Genomic DNA, 10,082 nt, shown 5'->3' with positions numbered 1-10,082 from the left:
GTGTTAAAGCTAATGATTAGGGGTAATAGTGTTGAGAGAATAGACTGAAGTGTTAAACTGTTACTTTTGGATCTCATTGATTTAGATGGGTCCCATTTGTTAGTTATATAACTCCTGTTCTCTGGAATGTTTCAATGTGTCTATTTTATCTTTCACTCTGTCTAGGGAAATTTAGCATGGTCTTTATAGGTTAGTTTCTCCAATTTCACTTTGTCTAGGGAAATTTAGCATGAATTTGGTAGTCTTTATATAGGTTAGTTTCTCCAATTTCACTTTGTCTAGGGAAATTTAGCATGAATTTGGTAGTCTTTATAGGTTAGTTTCTCCAATTTCACTTTGTCTAGGGAAATTTAGCATGAATTTAGTACTCTATATGTTAGTTTCTCCAATTTCACTTTGTCTAGGGAAATTTAGCATGAATTTGGTAGTCTTTATATAGGTTAGTTTCTCCAATTTCACTTTGTCTAGGGAAATTTAGCATGAATTTGGTAGTCTTTATAGGTTAGTTTCTCCAATTTCACTTTGTCTAGGGAAATTTAGCATGAATTTAGTACTCTATATGTTAGTTTCTCCAATTTCACTTTGTCTAGGGAAATTTAGCATTTATTTGGTAGTCTGTTAGTTTCTCCAATTTCACTTTGTCTAGGGAAATTTAGCATTTATTTGGTAGTCTGTTAGTTTCTCCAATTTCACTTTGTCTAGGGAAATTTAGCATGAATTTGGTAGTCTCTATAGGTTAGTTTCTCCAATTTCACTTTAGGGAAATTTAGCATGAATTTGGTACTCTCCAATTTCACTTTGTCTAGGGAAATTTAGCATGAATTTGGTAGTCTCTATAGGTTAGTTTCTCCAATTTCACTTTGTCTAGGGAAATTTAGCATGAATTTGGGAGTCTTTATAGTCTAGTTAATCCAATTTACTATAGTATTTTGCCTTTTTTGAGGCTCACTAAAAGGAAAAGTTTGAAGAACTGAATCCTAATAGCTGTTGTAGCTAGCCATATTATTAAAATAGTGAAGTTAACAAGCACTGTTACAGGTCTCATTATACAGAAATTGAGCTTGTGAAATAAATTTTGGAGAGTTGTCTTAAGGGCAGTCAACAGTATCGGGAATGCAAGAAGGGGTAAACTGATACTACTATATCTAGTATCGCCAATTCACAAACTAGGAGGTGTAGATCTTTGTTCATGATAATTTAGATTCAGGGTATGCGAGTATGTTTTAAGCGAGTATGTTTAAGGCTGTTAACCTCGCGTTAAAATATTTTCAAACTCAAATATCAACCTCGTTGAAAGGGCAAAAATCACACTACTTAATGCTGGAGTTTGAGAGCTAGCTAGTCAATGTATTGGTTCCTGTAATGGTAATGAAAATATTTCAACTGAGAAATCTAATCCGTATTTTTTGTTTCAGGCTGTGTAAAGGACGCTTTGGTTTACTCAAGTGTGAAGAAATCGCAACTCGTCTTGGCACAGATATAGCTTTTGATTGCGAAGTACAGAACAGAACGCACTTATAGATGAAGATTTTTAAACACTAGTGACAGGAAAGAAAATTCTACTCAAGCCTTGCCCTGAAGAACAAGAGGGGTATATAATCCCGAAATCTACTAAAGCACTCGTCAAAGGACCATTATAGACACTTCTTCAGAGAGGGCTTTATTTAAACCTGTTTAGTAGTGGATTTTATTAAAACTATTGCTCTAATTAATTAGTTTATTCTCTCCTAATACTTAGGATTTGTATTGTTACTTAACAAGAAGAACAAGTTAATCTCATATTTTACAGCTTTCTCTTTAGTCTGCTGCAGTAATTCCTCATCTTCTCCAAATTGTTTCTAAGGCAGTATGTAATAATTTCAGTCCTCTTTCTTGTTTAGTAGGCTAAGTTCAGCTCCCGTGCGTTTTCCATCTTGCCCGTCCTACTTTCTTGGTTACTCAACCATACCTGAAAGAATTTGATTTCGTTATGTTGACTAATTAAAATGTCTGTAAACTGGCAGAATTCATGACGCAAAATGTTACTCAATGTAGTTAAAAATTCATAAAATTTAGTAACGTGGGATCGCTTACTAGTTCTAGAAAATAACTTTGAATGTATTAATTTAAAATTAAGCCAAAACTTTCTACCCAGTAACTACAAAGGGAGTTAATTGCGCTATTAAATTTCATTTGACCTGGATTTGGATCTACAATTTTATCTAGAACTTAGACCTTGTATAAAGCATAGTTTTATATTTGTGAACTTTTTATATTTGAACTTTTTATATATCTGTCCAACTTTAAAATTTTTGCATTTTCCTATTACAAAGTTACACAAAGCTATGGTAATTAAACTTTGTTAATTAACCACTTTGAAACAATATAAGTTTTATAAAAACGAGAATAAAATCTCAATTTTATAAGATTTACAACTAACGAAGGTTTTATCCACTTACCAATGCCAAGGTTTCATTGCACCGGTTAAATTAGATTTGTTCATTCGACAAGAGTCATTCCTCGTCTTTTACTGGTGATATCTTAAGATTTCTCTGGTAAAAGATACTGTGCTAGTTTTCGCATAAGCTCCTCTGCCATTAAGGTCGCCATAAAACCTGCAAAGAAATGAGTTTAAATAAATACTATTTTGGAAAAGGTTAGTTTGCAATGAGGACTAATGTACATATTTTCTTACATGCCAAGATGTTTTACATAGTTATGTAACACCAATAAAATATTGAATTGCTATTACCATACAATTTTAAGTATCTTTCTAATCAACTTCCTTTCACATCTTAACTCAATTACAAAGCAGCCAATAAACACCAACTGAGTATGAAGCTGAAATTTTCACCTCCATAAATAACAATGAGGAAGATTGAGAAGGATTTGAAATAGTTCTATATATAAGATTCTCCAACACATTACGCTCCGTAATAAATAGTTCCATAGTTGAACCCCTCGAAAACCAAAATGCAACAAATTTAAATTAACATGATCAATTTGGCAATCATTAACATTTAACATGATTTATTAACTGATCAAATTGAATAGCATTTGCATCTAAATTTCCCCTAAAGCAATCAAAAAGTCAGACTAACCAAAATTCACCTGGATTCTAACTATATAAGGAAAGGTCATCATTTTGAATAGACCTTCCGTGCTAAGACCAAAATCAGCCCCAAAGGCGTCAAGATATATTTTGTTAAGAACATACTTTTAGAAATAAACCTTAAACACTTCGTGTATAACAAGATTTAAAATAAATTGACCAAAATCACTGGACCTTCAATCTAGTTTGTTGAGAGAAATGTAAATAGAAAAAAATTGTTGATAAAATATTTTCAGGTCAAAATCCCTACAACTTTAAATCTAAATCACTGTTGATTTATACCAACCTTATGTATATTTCACAGTACCCAAATGTTGAAAATGCCTAAATGTTAAAATATCCAAATGTTAAAAGTTTGCATGGAAAAAATGGGATTACCAAGACTACTACAGACAAGAAATCAAAATACGTCTGTAGAAACATGAAAAATACGGGGAATACAAACTTTATGCTTCTGAAAAAACTGTCTAAATCAATAGTACATCAAGATTAAACCTACCAAAACAAAAAAGAAAAATCCATACTTATCTCGGGAAACTAAGTGTAGAAAGGAAAACTTTATTCTAACGTATATCTCTAAATTCTGTCACGAAAGGTCACCAAAACTGCTGGAACATTATTACACTTCATTAGAAATTGGCACAAGTTGTGTAAGCACCTTAACCAAAATCTTTCAACCTAACCCGCAGCTGAACGAAACCAACCAAAATCAATATCCACAATAGCCTAACCACAGCCTCAGGAAACCAAGTGTGCGCGAAGAAAAAACTAGAAGAAAACTCGAGGAAAATACAGTACGAAAAAGATAAAAAAAAACACAATAGGCAGAAGAAATAATTATGACAGATCAGTAACTAGAATGAAACATTGCTTCAAGAAAACTTTACAAAAAAAAAAATAGAAAAGTGCTAAAAAGAAGAGATCAGAAGATAATTGTATGAAAAAATGAGATTGTTAAATTGCTCTTAAAATTAGCAGTAATAGGAAAGATAGTCTAATCAGTAACTTGTGTGAACTAAAAGTAATTTTGCCACAATAGTCCTTTATTAAAACACTGCTTCAAGAAAACTTTACAAAAAAAAATAATTCGAAAACGGTGCTAAAAAGAAGAGATCAGAAGATAATTGTATGAAAAATTAGATTGTTAAATTACACTTAAAATTAGCAGTAATGGGAAAGATAGTCTAATCAGCAACTTATGTGAACTAAAACTAATTTTGCCACAATAGTCCTTTATTAATGAAATTTACAGTTTTGTAGCATTGTCTATCATTGTCTCCTAGCCATTTCGTTCTTGACTTCTAAATCTGTTTTTTAACTGTTTCTGTATTAATGTTCAACCTGTTTGAAATTCCTTTCTAATCCCCTTTCAAACACGAGTTTCAGATACACCTGGAAGAAATCAAAGCATACAATGAACACATTAATTCTTGACTAGTCCTATCTTTGCCCGGAGGGAGCTTATTCTTTACCTTGGAAGTATCAAGCAATATTTGTTAAACTAATAAATCAAAATATTTCATTTTTCACTTCTGGATTTATGGAAAGTATATTACTATATCTCCTCTCACCTTTAAAAATATATTCTAATTGTCCTTTTAACACATTGAAAAACAGTAGGTTCAACATTTCGTTTGCATTAAGACGAATATCTGAATGTTCTGAAGAAAACTCAATATTCAAAATCGCACACTGTACAGTTTCTCGATCTCTCACACTATGCACGTTCTCAATCTTACAAGTTACACACATTCTCAATCTTGCAAGTTACACACGTTCTCAATCTTACAAGTTACACACATTCTCAATCTTGCAAGTTACACACATTCTCAATCTTACAAGTTACACACATTCTCAATCTTTCAAGTTACACACATTCTCAATCTTTCAAGTTACACACATTCTTGATCTTCCAAGTTACACACATTCTCAATCTTACAGGTTACACACATTCTCAATCTTACAGGTTACACACATTCTCAATCTTACAGGTTACACACATTCTCAATCTTACAGGTTACACATTCTTGATCTTACAAGTTACACACATTCTCAGTCTTACAAGTTACACATTCATGCTTATGTTATACACATCATGCAAGCATTCAAAAATTTTATCTTTTGTGGGAAGGGCATTCGTCAAATTTTTACTCGGCAGGCAAATATCTTTTAGAAGCTCAAAATTAAGAATTTAAAAACAAAACTTATTAAACTTTCTATTCCACTGCAAGACAACGGCCTCAGACATACCCTATCATCACCACGCTGACCAGTGTCGATTGGTGATGGTGGGGACAGTCTGATGGTACAAAGCAAACCAACCTATAGTAAATGTTTCACAAAGTCACTTGTCTTTGTGATCTTCAATTTGAATATCTTCTCTTCTATAGTACACAATTTATATATTTCAGTTCTATTTGCATTTATCACCAAAACTACCTGCCCACCAAAACTACCTGCCCACCAAAACTTAACCATCTGAAAATTACGCACTGGTAACACCAAATACTTACTGTATATTCAAATAATGCTTTTACAAGTTACAAAATCAAAATTTCCTTTTACTTGAGCCGGATACCTAATTAATATTTATATTAATTCATTACCGTTCCGTCTCTAGTGTATTATAAGATTTCCAGATTACTGTACCTCATCTGATATTAAAGTTGCAGCCAAGTAATCTAAAAATTATATACACAACTTAGAAATAATATTTTTCATTAGGATAGCCATCTTCCACTTTTAAACCAGGCCAAATTTTAAATCCCTGTTTAAACAATAGCTTTACTTTTCCTGTTTTTAAAAGTTTAATCTGAACTGAAATTTTCCCAAATAGTTATTTGCATAATAGCCAAGAAGCTAAATAAAGGTCAAAGTTTTACCTACCAACAAGTACTGAAGGTTTCGAATTTGTGGGGCAATACCCAGGTAAATATTTTTTTCAATTTACTCCACTTCAGCCGAATGAAATCTTCCTTTAAATATTTCTCTGGTTCGTATGCAGTGTTTTCATCCTTCAAACTTCAGTACCTCAGTCAGTATATATGGTCGTTAAAACTGGAAAAGAAAGTTAATGAGCAAATATTTCGGCCACTAAAAGACTTCATTAAAGACTAACTACCAGAAAGAATATGGAAATCTTTTTCATGTTTACCAAAAAAAAAAATTTAAATGTAATAACATTAAAATACCAAGCCTTCATTGCAACTTGTGCCGAATATATCCCAATAAAAGTTTTAAAGAATCTCTAATTTGTTTACCCACTTAAACTGCATGACAAACACCTAGAAAATCAGCAACCTATATTATATGAAGCTGCCGAAATAATTCAGACAAAATTGAAAGTATTTAGATGGCCAAATGTTCGATTTATAAACTTGAAACAATGACACTGCATTAATTCCAATTCCACATCAATCGCTTAGTGCATCCATTTACAAACAAACAAAAGTTTATTCACAAATTCTATGCGAAAACTTCAATACATCGTCAATTTCAGAAATTGAACTTAATTTACTAATTCCAGTAACTAGTATCTGCGTCTATCAAGATATCAAGCGAAGCAATAAAAGTAATATGCAAACAAAATTCGCCAGGAAAGCAAATACCTCGAAAAGATGAGTCCCGAGAAACTTGAGTAAACATCGTCACGTATTAGGACCAAAATCGAGCCTAAAAACATGAAGTTTTGTATAAAAAAACAAAAAAAAAAAAAAAAAAAAGTTGAAAAACACATTTAACACATACCTTATAAACTTTAGTGTTATTGAAGCAGAGAAAAATAATGGTTAAATATGACCCAAAATCTAAGAAATGTTGGTTGTAATAATTGTAACTTTTTGGAAGCGCTACTAAAGAAACGCAAACAAATTCGAAACTTTCCTTTGTTGAAAAATATTTTCAATTCTAAAACTCGAGAGGGTAAATATACTTTAATTTCTATCTAAATACATGAGCCATATATTTTTCCTACTCGCTATCTTAGATTTAATGCATTTCTGACCAAAACCCCCATTTGTGAACTTTTGGACCCTCTTACAGAATTATGGGGGACTCCAGATGGGAAACCAGGGAATTTGGATGGGGGAAATGCCCAAAACGAATGATTTGCAGCAGTGATAATGGTCAGAAATGGAAAATATAAAATAGGAAAAATACTGTTTACACAAGTAGCAGGAAATTAAAAGTATAATTATGTGATTCACTTTACTCCTAATGAATTTTGTTCCATGGATTGCTACGCTATCAGAATTAACTTTACGCTAGTCACCAATATTAAGTGCGTAATCAAAGTCACCAAACCTTCATAAGTCTAAAGTTTCTAAATATTCATTGTGTAACCAAATTCAATAAACCTTCACGGGTGTGTAACCTAAGTTACAAACTAAACTAGTGTACGGGTATATCTTACCTCATTGTCATGAAATATATTTTCAAGTATTTAAAAAGAATTATTGTCTAAGAACTAAAATATTAAATTTCAAGTACCCAAGTATGAAGGCTAAATGTGTGTAACGTTTATGAACGTATGTAATGCTTGAATTAAGTTTGAAATTAGGGAATATTCGATTTAGTGCAAGTAAGTCGAAACTGAGGACTTCATTGATTTCGTCGATTAAAGAAAAAAATTATCGTAATCTTCACACTATAAAAATTAGCAGCAGCCGTTGTATGAAATTATTGCCGAAGTCAATGTAAAAACTTATTTTTAAAAAAAGGCACCACAGTAAAAGTTTGTAAGCGTTTAGGTCGGATTAATAAAGTACGTAAAAGTTTGATTCTTGTCCCTACATAAAGACCCAAACCTCTGAACATATGTAGCAAGACATTCAACGTTTGATCAACATCCATTAGGTTCACTTGCAACCAAAGTGGCTGCCACGAAAAACCCGCCAACATTGAGGAAAAAATCACAAAAAATAGTTGCATAATATACCACAATCTTTACATTTTTTTTTTCAGGTAAACATGTTTTAAATTCACAGACAAAAATAGCCGCAAAGAAAATATTTACTCAAAAATTACCGGTGAATATATATATTTCAATTTCTAGCCAAGTACATGAACCACATTTTTTTCTTTTCGCTACCTTGTGTTTTATGTATTTCTGACCATGCTTATTGGGTTTTTGGACCCCCATATATAAAGACAATTACAGAGGACACCGGTGGGAAACCAAGGTTTTTGGGATGGGGAAATGCCAAAGTGTGATTAGCAGAAATTATAATGATTAGAAATGCAAAATAATAAAGATAACCAGTTTTAAAAATATATGGTGCATGTAAGAAATTGAATACTAAAATGTATGATTATCTATGATTAATTTCGTAATTAACATTATATCACTGCTATGTTCTGGCAAGCCGTACATGTTTAGCTGCGCTCGCAATCGCAGAGGGTCAATTTGGGGTTATTTTTCACTTTCACATGAGCAACAATACACTGAATGGGAAGTTTCCATCATAATCAATTGTCGGGAGATTAAGTTACTAAATTTTAAAAACATATTTCTTGGAAATTGTGATGGTGGCGAGGCTAAAACTTGAGGGGAGGGTGGAAAAAGTAGGCTGTTGTAGAACACCCAGGAACTTGTGCATAAATATATGCAAGCTCTTAATTAGTTAAAAAGCCAGGTAATGCTTGATCATACAAAACTAAATTGAGTTAAAGTAAGAATTAGCTTTATTTTAATTGACCAACACGCAAGATATTAGGCCCAAGCCCCCATTAAAAATGCCAACCTAGCCAGCAGTTCCATCTCTTACTGTGAATTCCAGTTTCGCTAACAATAATGTTATTAACCACCCAAAATAACCACCGAATCAAAACTTTTACTCAATTTCAAACACTAAATTACTGCAAAAGAAAACCGTTTTGAAAGGTACCCAATAAATTTCACTTCAAAAATAATCTATGGCAAACAGATTAGCATTAAATTTTTCCCCTGTTTTACACTACAAATGTTTCCGATTACGGTTTCAAAACAGAAAACTAATTATATGTAGAAATATTAAAAGTGTTTGTTTTACACTTGTAACCACTCAACCAGAAATCTCAAGGTAAATCTCAAATAAGCAGTCAAAAGAAAATGAAAAATGCATACGACAACATTTATTTGTACAAAAGGACATTAAACCCCTTTTCAAGTATTGAGAACTCGTAAACGAAAGTATGAGGAACTGCGTGAAAAATATGGAATTTAATTAAGTTTGAGATAGATATGTCAGCATGAAGATCCAAGTAACAACACCAGTACTATGATTACACGAAGTGTAATACTTGAAATATGGGAACGAAACTCCATGAATGTGAAATCCATAATATGAATCTTTAAAAATAATACTTACATATACAATAATACCGACGAACGATGTTCACGTCCTCAGCCCCACGACATAAATGGCTCTTTACAGTTTGAAGGTTCGGAATGTAGAACTTTGAACATCAAGGAAACAGATTTCCTTGTTCTCTCCTCCTTGGGAGACAGGTGACTCCATCTGTATTTGGTCTTCCTGACCATTATTGCTTATGCAAATCCCAACTTTTTTTTTTTTTTTAATTATCCACTGGGAACTCTTTTATTGATACTGAAGAACATTATTTATTAGAATTATATAAAAATTTCACCTCCAATTAAAATATTAAAAAAGTTTTCTGCTCCTTACCTAGGACAAAAGATTATCAAAGTTTAAATATTTTCAACTTTCTTTTGGGAATAGCAGGATAACACTAATTGCATAGGTGAAAAAAAGAGAATGGGATATAAAAACAGGGTACAGCTGAACTGAATCACTGGGCAAGAACTACGCTCTTACCAGGTTCATTTTCCCATTTTACTTCAAAATGTATTGAATACAAGTATCATTTCAATAATTTCAATACTTGTATGGAACGTTCAAGAAGAGTGTTTTGAAATCAATCTATTAGCATTGCTTCGAGCATTTCAGGAATCAATTTGTGGTAGAACGTTTAGAATTAACTGAGTGTGGAA

At 32.2% G+C, this 10,082-nt stretch overlaps 1 long non-coding RNA gene across 1 annotated transcript; it reads right to left on the bottom strand.

The window, feature by feature from the left end:
• Positions 1 to 2,468: 2,468 nt before the first annotated feature.
• Positions 2,469 to 9,495, bottom strand: LOC137616164 (uncharacterized). The gene is made up of 3 exons (XR_011039304.1): positions 9,439 to 9,495; positions 5,978 to 6,148; positions 2,469 to 2,594 (listed from the first exon to the last, which is right to left on the bottom strand). It is a non-coding gene; the product is annotated as an uncharacterized lncRNA (long non-coding RNA).
• Positions 9,496 to 10,082: the final 587 nt, after the last annotated feature.

This window comes from Palaemon carinicauda, chromosome 22, assembly GCF_036898095.1.
Source record: "Palaemon carinicauda isolate YSFRI2023 chromosome 22, ASM3689809v2, whole genome shotgun sequence".
In the NCBI taxonomy this organism is placed as follows: Eukaryota; Metazoa; Arthropoda; class Malacostraca; order Decapoda; family Palaemonidae; genus Palaemon; species Palaemon carinicauda.
The sequence above is the reverse complement of the archived record's forward strand: the minus strand, read 5'-3'. Positions and strand labels throughout refer to the sequence as shown.